General features: G+C 39.7%; 1 pseudogene; it reads right to left on the bottom strand.

Moving 5' to 3' along the window:
• Positions 1–8,346: 8,346 nt before the first annotated feature.
• Positions 8,347–8,983, bottom strand: LOC120007147 (annotated as a pseudogene).
• Between the last annotated feature and the right edge of the window lie 6,679 nt (positions 8,984–15,662).

Here is a 15,662-nt window from a genome sequence, read left to right on the forward strand (position 1 = left end):
ATGCCAGAAGCAAGTTTCAGAAGCAAATGACACAGCAAGAGTATGTTTATAATCGTGTGTTATTCAACATGTTCAAACCAAGATTATATAGTCTCAGGCAGTGATATGCACGCGCTGACAGCTCAACGTAAACTATTTAGAAATATCTCCGTCAATTTAGAATCAAACTCTGAATTCCTTACGTCCTAAATCCAGGGACGAAACCAGCTAAGATATCACAGTGGGTTATAAATATGAACTTATAACACCACAAAACCAGCAACACTATTTGGGATTCTCTCACAGTGCATGAAGTTTCAAGGCACTATTTTGGTATATAAAACCATGAAATCCATTTACTTTTAAGTCTCTAAATCTTTCAGAATGCATCACAAGACGGGCATCTTTACCTTTTGAGTCTCCAAATCTTTCAGAATCCTTCTCTAAATCTTGTCAGTGAATAATTTCTCCATGCTCAAATCCATTTCAGGGGGAAAGGCACCTGCTAAAAGCCTAAAACTGTACATGGAGACATCATTATATTTTGAGACTGTCCTGGATAAGAAGCAAGTGAAAAGGAGAGGCCGGAGAAATGAAGACGAAACAAAACCCATCAGTTTTTCAGGACTGGAATATTGTCATTGGAGGTTTAAGTCCAAAAACAAGTGAAGCATCAACATCATATTCCATACTAGACAAGTAGACATTGATGGTGATAGAGTTAGCTTTAATTCGGTATCAGTTTGAAGGAACTAGATTGGATTGGATTGGCGAAGGTGGGGGCACAGTGATAACACAACACCAAAGAAAATCAAACCAGATTATTACAATGCGAAAGACATGGGTGGCCAATCAACACCATCTTTGGCGTAAATTTGTGGAATTCAAAGACATCCTGGCAGTCATTAAAGCTATGACGAAAGATCCTAATCACCCAGCCTATCAAGTTGTTCGGAATGATGAGAAAGAAGGGAGTGCCCTTATGGCCTACTACACAAGGAAGTATTCCAGGTAATGGGCTTATCTTCAGCGCATAATCTCTGAGCCCAACGTAACTGATTTGATAGGCCCATCTTTTCTCTAAAGCTGATCTCAAAGGCCCATTAATGCCAATTCTGAGCCTAGCAGATTCATCAGGACTTGGGCGTCGATATCTTATGTGGGTCTAAACTCGGGCTGTCGAGTTTACGAGCACATAAATTTTTTTTCCTAAACACAACGCTCCGCCACAATGATATATTTTGAACAGAAAAACGAAATGAAAGAAGGAAAAGTATCACTTAAGCTTGTGAAAAAGCAACGTTTGGTTTTTCATTTCGTTTTTTTTCCTAAACACAACGCTCCGCCACATGGATGTGCTTTACGAGCACATAAATTTTCTTGAAGCTCTCAGGATATATTTTGATAAATATAGCGCTACATGCACACAATGGGTGAAAAATGACACTTGAAAATTTAGTTGTGAAAAAAGGATACTTGAGAGTTGGAGTATATATATAGTTGATGAATAGTGAAGAGAGATGATGAAAATGAAGAGAGAAGTGATGAAAATGAAGAAAGAGAAGATTAAAAGAAAGAGAGAGTTGATAAAAAGAAAGAGAGAGAACATGAAAAGAAAGGGAGAGATGATGAAAAGAAAGAGAGAGAAAATAGAGAAAATGAATATAGAGTGTTGAAATTTATGTAGTGTTGATGAATAGTGTTTATTATGGGACCCACTCATCCAATTAAATTGTGTCACATAGGAAAGAGGAGAAGAGAGAGAATGATTTTGAAGTGCTGTATTATATTACTACTACTGTGGATGCTCTAACAACCTAATTAACACACACAGTCACACACACTCTCTCTATGTTTTTTATTTGGACAAAGACAACCTTTGATTTAATTGAGTTCCAACAAACAAAACTCAATAGACGACTCCTCTTGATTTTAATCAATTTGTGCAAGATTGATCATTTTCACCTTCTCCTCTTCGATCAAGATTCCAGTTACTGACATGTCACTTTCTGGTTCAATTATCAGGTTTTATGAGCCCTTAAACTCACTTCAATCAAATGACAAAATGAATTATTGAGATGATTGAAATCTCATTTACTACGATTACTAACATTTTTAAAAAAATATATTGGTTGACATGTTCAGGTTTTGACTTTGGTCGGTGAGTTGACTGGATTTAGCTAGTTAAGCATAAATAAATAAATTTAAAAAAGAAACAAGAAAAAGTGGTCTTCTAGTATAGTCTAATAGGGTGATGCCGTTTTTTCAAACAATACGGTGCGCATTAAGTCTCCAACAACTCCAATTTGATTAATTTTGCCAGCTAAGCCAACGAGCATTTCCTACTGCTACAGACTACAGTACAGTTAGGGCTACTCTAAAGTCTAAATCATCTTTCTTTTTCCTTTAAAAAATTAACAACTCACTCTTAACTTTCTGACTAAGAGGTTTTTCCAAAAAACAATTTTACCAACTATTCATTATTCATTATTTCAGTATAATGTGAAAATACAATTACTTTAATGATAGATTAATGGTGAATTTCTCTGAAATCAAACGTATAGATTCGAAGGTTTACAAATTATATTTTTATTGAGAACAATATTTTTCTGACTACAAAAAAAGAAATCATAAAACAGTTTATTTGAATTGAAATTAGTGATGTAACAGACATCTCTCATTTTTTTTTCCTTTAAAATAATGTAGAGAAATATATTTATAATTGAAAATTAATATTGGACATATATATCTAACTTTATTGATTGTCAACTGAATCACCTAAGTTGATTGGACATATCTCACATTAATATTGAAAAAGAATATATTTATAAATATATTGAATTTTGTTTTTAAAATACTCGGTCAAACGATTGAGGATTTTCCTTTGCAGAATCCAGTTGTAGCCTTGTGGGTACCCTGTCATTTTGTAGCCACACACGTCCAGGTGTCCCCCACCCACTCTGCCTTAGGTTGAAGACTCAAACTCCTAACTTTCTCGCTTCCCAATGACACCACTTCCCCATTCCCCACCTCCCCCTCGTCACTACATTGGTCCCACACTCTCCAAAACAACAGCTAAAAGAGTGTGAATAATGAAACTTCTCTGCAACAAACCCACCACACATTCACAGATAAAAACAAAAAATCATCAAATCTTTTGATTCCGCGTCTCTCTCTCTTTCTCTATATATAAGGAAGACCAGTCTCCTGATCTTCCAAACCCATGTGAGCAGCAAAGATTCACTTTTCAATTGGCATTTCTTCTATCCTGCTCTGTTTTTTTTTCCTGATACATTTTTGTCAGTCATGGTTAGGCTTTCTGTAGTCTGCCTGATTATTGCTGAGATCTTGGTGGTTCAAGTTGTTGCTAATAAATCTGATGGTCCAGTGGTGAACCCAGTTGCGGGTAATGTGCGAAATGGGGTTGAGACATTTGGGTCGGTGGCCAGGGTCGAAGAAGAACAAATTGCTCCGAGTGCAGAGTCATCTGGTGCTGAGTACGGAGCAGCTGAAGGTCCAGAGATCAGACGGCTGGGAAAGCATCATTCCTCTGATTCAGATAAGTCCATAGCCGGCGGTGAAGTCATTGTAGGAGGTCTAGTCACTGCTATCTTTGCTGCTGTTTTTGCGTACATTCGAGTTACTAGGAAGAGAAATGACACTAATACATGAGTTCTCCGGTGAGGTTTATAGGGTACGGAAAAACAGAGGAGTGATTTTGATAGTGTTATAGGAATAGTATATTACTTGGTAATGTAATATTTTTTTTTTCAAAATTTTAAATGTGAATATGAGACAACTATCTATACAATTTGAACCTATATTTTCATTGCTTATTTACAGGTCAGTTAATCTCATATAGTTTTGTTTTCCCTGCACTTTCTTGTGTTGTTGATGCAAGCGTATTAAAGTTGAAGGGGGTTGGATCTGGATGAGCGAACTCCTGAATTTTCAAGAGTGTACATTTTCATATGAGAATAAGTTTGATGGAGAAAATATTGAAATGTAGCGTGATGTTGTACATCCCCAAACTATTATTATAACCTATAGGATAATAATGTAAGAATCATGAGAAGTTCAAATGACACTCAGAGATGGATCCACCCACGATCAAGGGTAGGTTGTCGTACCACCTTAAAAAAATTGTGATAATACATATATTTTGAAGAAATATAAAATTACAAAAGCACTTTGCCCCTCCTTAAATATTGAGGAAGAAAATAAACATTAGGCTCTTATGTAATGTGTTGAACTCAGCTGACATTGAACAAGTTTAAAAACTAATAACAAGCCGAAGTTCCCAACAATAGTCTCCCACATCTCAACTACCCCACAATTAACTCCCAACTATAGCAGCCTATAACCAACTTTTAATAACTTAGTATAGGCCCAACTCTTAATAGTCCACAAACAAACTAATTAATAACATTAGCATTGATTTTACCTGTGACAACTGCAACTGTGGAGAGGACATTTTCAACTATGAAGATTCTGAAGCATCGATTGTGAAATTGAATGGGGGATGAATGATTCAATGATTGTCTAATTACATATATTAGGAAAGAAGTGTTTGATCAAATTCCGAATGTGTTTATCATGCAATATTTTCAAAACATGAGAACTGGAAAAAAAATAAAATTGTAAACATTTTATCAAATTTATGGATATGATTTTTACTTTTACCTTAAAGTTATTATAGTGATAGAATATAACCCCAAAAAAAATTTCGGGAGTGATGTCCCCGGACTAACACACTAAGTTCCGACCCTCTATGTATGTTGGATCAGCCCTGTTCATGTGTGTGATATTTCAAAAAGTTCTTAAGTTCGAACCTCCCATCTTTCCTGTAATAAAAAATATATATAAGATAATAATGTAAATTGTAAGAATTGCACGGTATACTTATTCTGTTGATCTACCATTACTGTAAGAGGGGACAGTTTCTTTTTCAGTATTACAAACCAAGGAATTCTTGGTGAACTGACCGACAGTCACTTTTAAGTACAAATTTTAATATATGATGTCATCTTGAACTTTTCTTATACGCGTAATTTGTCACTTTGTTTGTCTTTTTTGAAAACTTAACGCGGCACTAGTGAACGTGAAAGGTGCATCTTTTTTTCAACAAAGGTAAATCCTCATAAGCATCATCACTTTGTTAGTTGTTAATGTTCTAAAAGTATGATTATAAATAAAAATGAATAAATGTAGTGGATTCTCATTAATTTTTCATATACTTGTATAAAATTATGAAATTTCGAATGATGATGAGTTTTTAATTTTAGGGAGAAGTAACGATTTGGCCCCTGTACTTTCGAAAATGGGTCAACTAAGCCCTTGTACTTATTTTCGTGTCAAAGAAGCCCTCCTACTTTGGACAGTGGACCACGTTAGCCCTTCTGTCTCATTTTCCGTTAAAACGTGTTGACATGGCATAAAATGTGTTGACATGGATATAATTAGGTGACATGGCTTTATGTTAAGTAAAAATAAAAAATATGTGTAAAATTAAACCTATTTTTACAAAATTAGAAACAAAGAACCCTACAAAATTAGAAACAAAAAATAGTGCGCCATTCCTCTTCTTCGTACAAGAACCCTAGAAACACAGATTGTGCCATTCCTCTTCTTTGTTCTTCGTCCTTCTTGCTTCTTCTTCGTTCTTCTTGGTTATTCTTCGTTCTTCTTCGGTCAATCAGTTGCAAAGGTCTCAACTCTCACTTTTCCAGGTACGATTCTTCTCTCATCTCTCACTTTTGTGTTTCGAATTTGGATCTTGCTTTGAAATACGATGATGGGTTTGAATGATATCTTCCATTAAGCTATCTTTTCATGCTTGTTCTTGCTTAGATTTCACTTGATGAGTTTCGATTTTGGAGAGCCATTCAAACTCGAAAAATATGAAACCTAATTTTAGGGATTTCGGGGATTTCAATTTTTTGTTGATTCTGGGTTTTGATTTTCAATTGATTTTGTTGTATAGGGATTGAAATGATGAAAAAATCCAGAGCTATTAGAAGGAAAAAGCAAATTTCAACGCATGAAGAATTTTTTCCCAATGCTAGTAGTGATGGTAGCAGTGATTCAGAAAATGAAGAATTACTCCCTGAAGATAATTCTTCAGAGGATGATGAAGAAGTTCTGGAAGCGAGAGAGAAGGTGAAAAATTACTGTAGAGGATGGAAATCAGTGGCTTTACTAAATGAAAGTGACAAAGAAGATGATATTACCGTAGGAGCTGGTGCTACTGAGGATGTTACTGCAGATACAAGGGATGATGAAACAGGTGATGTTGAAATGGATGGTAGTGATGTTGAATTGGATGCTGTCGATGCTGAACTGGATACTGGTGGTGAGTCAGATGGTCCATGCAGTGATTATTTCAATTCATCTGATCCTGGTAGCTATAGAGATAGCACTGATGAAGATATTGAATTAAGAGATGATGCAGTTCGAAAGAAGAGCAGATTCCCAAGATTCAAACAGCATATAGGTATCCCCAACTTTGAACTCAGTATGTTGTTTGATAGCAATGAAGTATTCAAAGAATCTGTAACAACCTATGCAATAAAGACTAGGCATGACATACGTTTCACCAAGAATGAACCTAGTAGGTGTAGAGCAAAATGTTTTGGGGGGGTTGACTGTCCATGGCATATTTTTGCATCTTATAACAAAGACATAGATGGTTCATTCTTTAACGTATATAGTATGTACCTGTAACTTTAATAATGAAATAACATCTATTTTTTTGTGTGTTTGCAGCCTGGAACATCTATGTCAAGGGTCATCGATTGTGGAAGTCAGAATACGAAATCGAAGAATAATTCTTCCAAAGAACAAGGCGATGGTGACTCTTAGATGAAGACTGAATATTTTGACTATGCATTTCATGTTTAAACTTTTAAGATGTGTTATGTTAAACTTGTATTGAGACTTATGGGTATCAGGCTATCCTATGTGTGTTGTTTCATGTTATGTTGAATTATAATTGAAGGACTTTGTGTGTTATGTGTTATTTGATAGGTTTACTTTTTTTGATCTAGATTACAGGGCATTTTGGAACTGACAGAAACAAAGGGTTGAATTGACCCATTTTTTACAACTATAAGGGTTTATTTGACCCATTTGTGAAAGTATAAGGGTATCAATATATCGATTTCACAAAGTTACAAAATTAAACTTGTAAAAAATTTAATGCCACGTGTCATCGATTAATTGGTCAATGACAAGTTGGAAATACACGTGGAATATCAAAAAATTAAAAAAAATGACATGTCATTGACTAACTGACATGTCAGCACGTTTTAACGGAAAATGGGACAGAAGGGCTAACGTGGTTCACTGTCCAAAGTAGGAGGGCTTCTTTGACACGAAAATAAGTACAAGGGCTTAGTTGACCCATTTTCGAAAGTACAGGGGCCAAATCGTTACTTCTCCCTTAATTTTACTCTAAGTTGAATACTTTTTGAATGTTGGTTCATGAGAAATGGACAATTTGAAGCAATGATTATGTATTTCTGGCATGGCTTGTGTTTAGAGTCCGAGAGATGATAGGCAGACAGTTTAATGAATATGTCTTTGGTGTTGAGTCGTACCGGTTTCTTGTGGTTCAGCTGGAGTCGCAACGGTTTGTCGACGACCCAACTTAATGGTGGCTAAAGGGTTCCACCCTCCGTCCCTCTAATCCAGCTTATATAGACCCTACATTGGGCCTCTTAATGTCAAGACTTGGACTCAGCCTTACTCTTGTAGATTACTCTTGTGCTGGTAATACACCCTGATTTGAGCTATTTTTCACTCTTGATTCTCAAAATGTGAGTCAAGGTCGGGACCTCATACACTCACCAGTGTGTGATCCACTAGTTTACTTTCTCATTTCAGTGATTCCATGGACATTATTGATCAGACAATGATCATTCGTCTCCTCAGCTCTAATGGGTTTGTTTCATTTGCAATGGTGTTGAATGCTGCTCTTGATGAGATTCTTCATGATTACTTGGACTTGAAGGGTGTGACAATCTTTACCCCACAAGACTCCCCTTTTGTGGCAGCATCTCCTTCACCGATGCTGCATTAAATTGTGAGGTTTCATATACTGCCAAAGACGTTCACCTTCACTTTCTCAAAAAAAATGAAGAAGTTGATCTTCATGGATCTTGAGATTACTGGAAATGGAGATGTTACACAAGTACTGGTCGTTAATGGTGCAGAAATTTGATTCAGGCATTGCTGAGTACCATCAAACTATGAGATATGAATCGAAACACCTGAACACCGACCCCTCCAAAGCAATACTCGACCATTCTCGACTCTTACCAGAGACCAGTTTCACATTGTGGGCCAGCAAATGCCTCACACCAGCGATGCATTAAGTATTAAAACTTTTGATTAACAAATCATCAGATTATCCAAACTTCACATCATCAACAGAAGTATTTACAGCACTTCAATCTTTCTGGAAACAATGAACATCTAAATCAAAGATAGAAAAATTACCAAAGATTCAAGTCGCCTTGACTATTCGCAGTATAATCATTGTCATCTTCGATCCAATCAACGTTATATTCTCCACTCCAAGGACCTTAGAATTCTTGAATAACCCAGCAATCTCCCTCACCTCCGGATCCCTACTATCCTTCACAATCACTACACACACACCCCACCAACCCTCAACGTTCTTTCCATTTCAGCCGCATACCTTTCGGGAAAAAGCGCCTCCTCGAAATGCCCAGTAAACGCGAAATCAGAAAACCCCATCAAAGAAGGGCAGATTATAAGGATCCGGCCGCTTCACTAGAGGAGGCGAATCGACCAATTCAATGCTTGTGACATCGGTCAATCCCATATTTCGGAGCGTAATGATTCCATGACCTGCGCCAGCCGAGACACATAGAGCCTGGGAATGATTGTGGAGGAGATTCAGATGATGGAGATTGGCGAAAAATTGGGAGTAAAATGTCACACAACTATAAATGAGCAAGTAACCAGGAGATAAATAAGACCAACATAGTTAACTCCAACCAGAACTGAGGATATCTATATATGTCTGAATGAACTCCAAGTACATAACAAGAACAGATCCAGGGTCCCTCCAAGCAAGTGACCACAGGTAACGCCTTTTAGAGAGAGGCGGCTCTCCAAAACAACCCTAACACAAGAATAACTTCAACAACAACTTAACCTACAAAGCAACAACAATACATATACAACATAAAGTAATCGCAGCCCTTCATTGCTTCTTCTCATCTGATGGCTGTAGTTCCAGGAAGCAGCAAAGAGATACTAACAAAAGACGACGTCGCTTAAGTCAAAGCCACTTAAACAGAATCGTGACAATACCCTCCCCATCAAAAGACCTTGCCCACAAGGTCGGGAAATTGTGCTACCAAGTGAGAATAAGGAACCCAAGTCGCCTCCGAAGCATCTTGGCCCTGCCATTTGATGAGCAACTCAGCTGCTGGATTCATGCCTTGCTTAACAAGACGTCTATCAAGAACCATTTCAGGGATAGGTAATGGTTGGCCCTCAACATTGGTAGGAGGCAGAGTCGATGATAAAACCGAAGCACTGCCCAGAAATTTCTTCAGCTGAGAAACATGAAATACTGGATGGATAAGAGAAGTTGGAGGTAGAGCCAATTTATACGCTACGGTGCCAACTTTCTGGAGGATGGTAAAAGGCCCATAATAGCGGGGTGCAAGCTTGAGATTTTGGCGTTGGACTATTGAGACTTGTCGATAGGGCTGCAACTTTAAATAAACCAAATCACCAACTTCAGAGACAATGGGGGTTCGTTTCGCATCAGCAAAGCGCTTCATAGAGTTTTGACTTTTATTGAGATTATGTCGCAAAACTCCCATAATGTCCTCCCTGGATCGAAGGTAAGTATCCACAGCTGCAATGGCTGTTGTGTTCGGGATATAATCACAAAGACGAGGAGGGGGTCGCCCATAGACAATTTCAAAGGGAGTGAACTTGGAACTCGAATGAGTAGTAGTGTTATAGCAATACTCTGCCAGGGGAAGCCATTGTAGCCACTTCTTGGGCTGAGTCCCTGCGAAACACCGGAGATATTGCTCAAAGGCCTTATTCACCGCTTCGGTTTGACCGTCACTTTGAGGATGGTAACTGGTAGTGAAATTCAACCTCGTCCCTTGCAAGTCAAAGAATTTAGTCCAGAATGCGTTGGTAAAAACTGAGTCACGGTATGTCACCATGGATTCCGGAATCCCGTGCAATCTGAAGATATTATCTAAAAATATTTGAGCCACAGATGCTGCTGTATACGGGTGGGAAAGCGCCAGGAAATGAGCATACTTTGAAAGTCTATCCACCACAACTAAGAGAACTGATTTTCCCCCCGATGTTAGCAATCCTTCCACAAAATCCAAGCTAATATCTGCCCAAATTTTGGTCGGTATTGGCAGCGGTTGCAGCAACCCATACGGTTGAGTATTGAGGTACTTGGTTGTTTGACACACCTCGCAATGCTTGATGAAAATCTTGACATCAGATTTCATGCCTGGCCAATAGAAGTCCCGATGGGCTCTTTGAAGGGTCTTATCATAGCCAGCATGTCCCGCCAAAGTAGAACTATGAATCTGGTCAAGAATCTTACCACGCACACCAGCTTGATTAACAACTACTAATCGATTTTTATAGACCAGAACATCACTCCGCAAACTGAATTTGGACCCCAAAGGTGGAATGGCTGTCAACAATGTAAATTACTGCCCTATCCAAGGATCTCCATCATAGGACCGCTTGATATCTGTAAGGAGGTCTATAGTTGGAATGGTGATTGCACAGATGGAAGGTGGGGTTGGATCGCCCACTTCCAGTTGCCGCGAGAGGGCATCGGCCACTTGATTCTCCTTCCCTTGCTTATATTCCATCGAAAAATCATAACCAAAGAGCTTGCTAATCCACTTTTGTTGGGCCGGAGTTCCAATTTGCTGTTCAAGGAGGAACTTCAAGCTGGAATGATCTGTTTTGACCGTAAATGTGTGACCCAACAAGTATGCCCGCCATTTCTTGATAGAGGAAACCAGAGCAAATAACTCTTTTTCGTAAGTTGACAGATTAAGTGCTTTGTTTTTCAAGGCAACACTAAAATAGGAGATGGGCCTGCCGTTTTGGAGCAACAAGGCCCCAATGCCACTACCAGATGCGTCACATTCAATCACAAATGGTTTGGAAAAATCAGGGAGAGCTAGCACTGGCGGAGATGTTACAGCGTCCCGCAAAGCATGAAAAGTTGTTGTGGCCGCATCCGACCAAATGAAAGAATTTTTGGCAAGAAGCTTGTATAGTGGTGTTGTAATAGCTCCATACCCTCGGATAAATTTTCGGTAATACCCAGTGAGCCCCAAGAACCCCCGGAGCGCCTTTATTGATTTAGGAATAGGCCACTCTCTCATAGCTTGCGTTTTATCAGGATCAGTCCGCACACCATGGCTATCAATAATATGTCCCAAATACCCAACTTCCTTGACTTCAAAGCTGCACTTAGAAGCCTTAACAAAAAGTTGATGTTGTTGCAGAAGCTCGAAAACAATGGTCAGGTGGTGCAAATGGTCCTGCCGGGACTGGCTATAGACCAATATATCATCAAAGAACACAAGAACAAACCGGCGAAGGTAGGGCTTGAACACGGCATTCATAAGACTTTGCAAAGTCGATGGGGAGTTTGTGAGACCAAAGGGCATGACAAGGAATTCATAATGACCTTCATGAGTTCTAAAAGCCGTTTTCGGGATATCCACCTCCACTACCCGAATTTGGTGGTAACCGGAGCGTAGATCCAACTTTGAAAAAATCACCGCCCCGTTTAATTCATCCAATAGTTCCTTAATGAGAGGCATGGGAAAGCGATCCTTAATAGTCGCCTTGTTTACAGCCCGATAATCCACACACATCCGCCACGTGCCATCCGTCTTGGCACACCAATAAAACCGGAGAAGAGAAAGGACTCACACTATTGCGGATGACCCCGATCTTTAAAAGTTCGTGGATGATTTTCTCAATTTCCGCTTTCTGATAATGGGGGTACCTGTATGGCCTCACATTGATAGGGGAAGTACCCTCTTGTAGCACAATTCTATGATCATGGGTTCGCATTGGCGGCAGACCAGTTGGTTCCGTAAAAATAGCCAGGTACGAGGACAATAATTGATTAATCTCCGCATCAGGGGAGGTGAGAGAGGAGGCCGAGCCAGTTTCAACTAATTGCAACAACATGCCATGTCTTTCAAACTTCTGAAATGTACTACAGTTCGCCATTGATATGAGATCAGAGGAAGACGGTTGTAGGCCAACCAGTTTACAACGTGCTCCCTGATAAACAAACTCCATAGTCAGCTTCCGGAAGTCCCACTGCACCACTTCAAAGGCCCGCAGCCATTGGATGCCCAAGATCATGTCACAGCCCCCCAACGGCAAAACCAAAAAATCAGTACAGAAGATCAATTTTTGGATGCAAAAAACGACTCCACAATGCTTTCCTTGGCTATGAACTTCATCTCCATTGGCGATTTTAATAGGCATTGTAGCACACTGTTGAAGTACCAAGTGCGACTTGTGAGACATGGCAGGGTCCAGAAAATTATGAGTGGAGCCCGTATCAATTAAGGCCACAAAATGGTGCTGCCCAACTCGTCCAACCACTCTCATGGTACGCAGTGAGGAAGACCCCGACAGTGCATGCAAAGAAATTTCAGGATCTTGGGTGGAGGACCCCGGCATAGCACTAATAGAGACCTCATTTCCTTCGGCAATGGCCACCGTTTCTGCCTTCCCACCCATTTCAGCCAGAGAAAAATTATCCTCCTGAGTCTCGATGTAAAAGAGTTTGGGGTTTGGACATTGGTGACCCGGAGACCATTTAGCATCACAGCTATAACATAACCCCCTCCGTTTCTTCTCGCGCATTTGCTGGTCTGTAATTCACTGGACTGGAGGCCCTTTTGACAAAAAACTTGGTTTGGGTAACTCGGAGGTGACTGGGGAACTGGTTGTTGTAGGAGGTGTCGTATGCATTCCATAACCTGGGTAGGGAAGTGATAATACTGCAGGAGGCGGTGGCAAAGCCGGTGTAAGGGACCCCACACTGAGTTCGGATTGATAGTGATGGTGATGCGACATTGCTCCCAACTGTGGGTGACGAAACTGTCGCTGCGTGATCTGAAGAGTTTCTTCTTGCATCCTGGCTCAAGCTTGGGTTGCCAAAATTGATTGGGGCATCAACATTTTAACTGGTAACCGAATTTCCTCCTTCAAACCCCCCAAGAAACAACTCAACTTATGGGCTCCTGTCAACCCTTGGACCTTGACAACCAAGATGGTAGTTGGCCAGAAACTTGGAATTCCCGGCCCCAAATTGCCGCACGGCCCTCCATATGATAAAGAGCGATCAGGGCTCTCTGTTCCATCGGGGTCTGATAATAAAGGAAGTATTGACTAGCTCGTTGGAGCCACTCTGTTGGGTCATTACTGGAGAACTTCGAAAAATCCAACCGTGGGTTGCGGTTCTGCCAAGCCACATGTCCGGCATTCTCATTCCTCCCACGCTGAAGAGCATGAACTACTAAGGCTGGGTCTGGTGGTGGTGGTGGGGCTGGTGCCGGAGGTGCTTGAACTGGAGCAAGGCGCTCGTTGAGGGATTGAATCGCTGCGTTCTGAACCTCGAAACGGGCTTCAAAACGGGCTGTAAGAGCTGTAATAGCCGCCAGGATAGTGGAAGGAGAGTCATCGTCCGTCATCGCTCTCGTCTTAACCATGAGCAAGAAGGTTCCTCTGATACCAATTTGTCACACAACTATAAATGAGCAAGTAACCAGGAGATAAATAAGACCAACACAGTTAACTCCAACCAGAACCGAGGATATCTATATATGTCTGAACGAACTCCAAGTACATAACAAGAACAAATCCAGGGTCCCTCCAAGCAAGTGACCACAGGTAACGCCTTTTAGAGAGAGGCGGCTCTCCAAAACAACCCTAACACAGGAATAACTTCAACAACAACTTAACCTACAAAGCAACAACAATACATATACAACATAAAGTAATCGCAGCCCTTCATTTCTTCTTCTCATCTGATGGCTGCAGTTCCAGGAAGCAGCAAAGAGATACTAACAAAAGACGACGTCGCTTAAGTCAAAGCCACTTAAACAGACTCGTGACATAAAAGGAGACACGTGTCTGCAAGGACTTGGAGGACCAGAGGCGGAGGTTATTCTTGTGGAGAGGGAGGTGATGGCGAGGGGACGAGTCACAGGAGGATTTGGGGAATCTTAGGTGAGGCTTTGGAGGGCTGTTAGGAGGAATGCAGGTCTCTGGAGTTTGGAGGGCGTTGATATCGAGACTTTGTTTAGCAGACTTTCCATGTGTTTCTCCATTGTCGTTTGGATGGAGGATTATTGCCATCGAAACGATTCCTCCATGAACTCTTTGGTTGCAGATTCCGCACTGAAGCTTGAAAGCCTTCCACATCTGATCTGGATTAGCTGTCCTGCTGTAACGACGTCGTTTCTTGCCAATTATACAAGAGGTCAAATTAGACCAGCCCACATTACGTATGGCCCAGAATCGTTAAGATTTGACGGCCCATTTGTGAAAATCGCTGTATTGGTGAGAGCCCACTGGCTATTTTAGATCAAGCCTAGTACGGCCAGCCTAAAAGAAAGATACATGAAGCCATGAAGATGAAGGGGACTACCAGACTAGTATTTTTCCCAGTGAGTTGGAAGTGTAATGTCATTATTGGGTTTCATGATTTTAGGCCCACTAACTTAAGAGTTTCAGTATATACATCGCCAAAGGCCCATGTTGTAAGAAAATAATCTCAAGATTCTCAATTCCCAAACCATAGACATTTTAGAATAATGTTTGAGACTTCAAAATATCTAGCTCCATTTCATCTTAAATTAACGTAGAGCGTTGGATGTTAAGTGAGTCGTATATGTATGTTTATTGTTAGTGACTATTTCACATGTCACATAAATTTGAGATAAATCGATGTCATATTTTGAAGGTCTGTAACATTACTCGATATTTTATTGTTTAAAAGAAGTGAATGAGTGCCTCCTTTTGTTAGTGCAAATAAGAATAATAATCCATACGAGGTGCCTATGTGAATGCATTTATGATTCATAAAAGATGCACCTCGTTTATTTGCATTCATGTTTATGAAGAACACCGTTACTCTTATTTGCTTTCATGAATCGTGAATCATGAATGCAAGCTACATGAACACCACCGTTACTTTTAGTAATGGTTGTTTTTATTTGTTTGGATTGATGTTTTTTTTGATAGTTCAGTGGCAAACGTTAACAAGGGGAGTAACTTCATATCGTTTAAATTGTAGAAGAGGGAGTTAAGTGGGGAGAAGAAGGGGAAGTTTCACCGCACTTAACATTATCAAACTCAACATTTTGTAACCCTCAATTTTGGGGTGCATGGGAGATTTTAACACAAATTTTTTTAAAATTTTTTTTATAAATGTGTAGTATTCGGTCTAACGAATCCCATGATGTATTTTTGTTATAAACAAAAATTTAATTCAACATGAAAAATACATAACAATTCTAGATCGTCAAATATAAATTCAAAACATTCGATGTTTCGATCGAGATGAATTTAATTTTTGTTTCAAACAAATAATATATCATTGAATTCAT

Source organism: Tripterygium wilfordii, chromosome 10 (genome assembly GCF_013401445.1).
Source record: "Tripterygium wilfordii isolate XIE 37 chromosome 10, ASM1340144v1, whole genome shotgun sequence".
In the NCBI taxonomy this organism is placed as follows: domain Eukaryota; kingdom Viridiplantae; phylum Streptophyta; class Magnoliopsida; order Celastrales; family Celastraceae; genus Tripterygium; species Tripterygium wilfordii.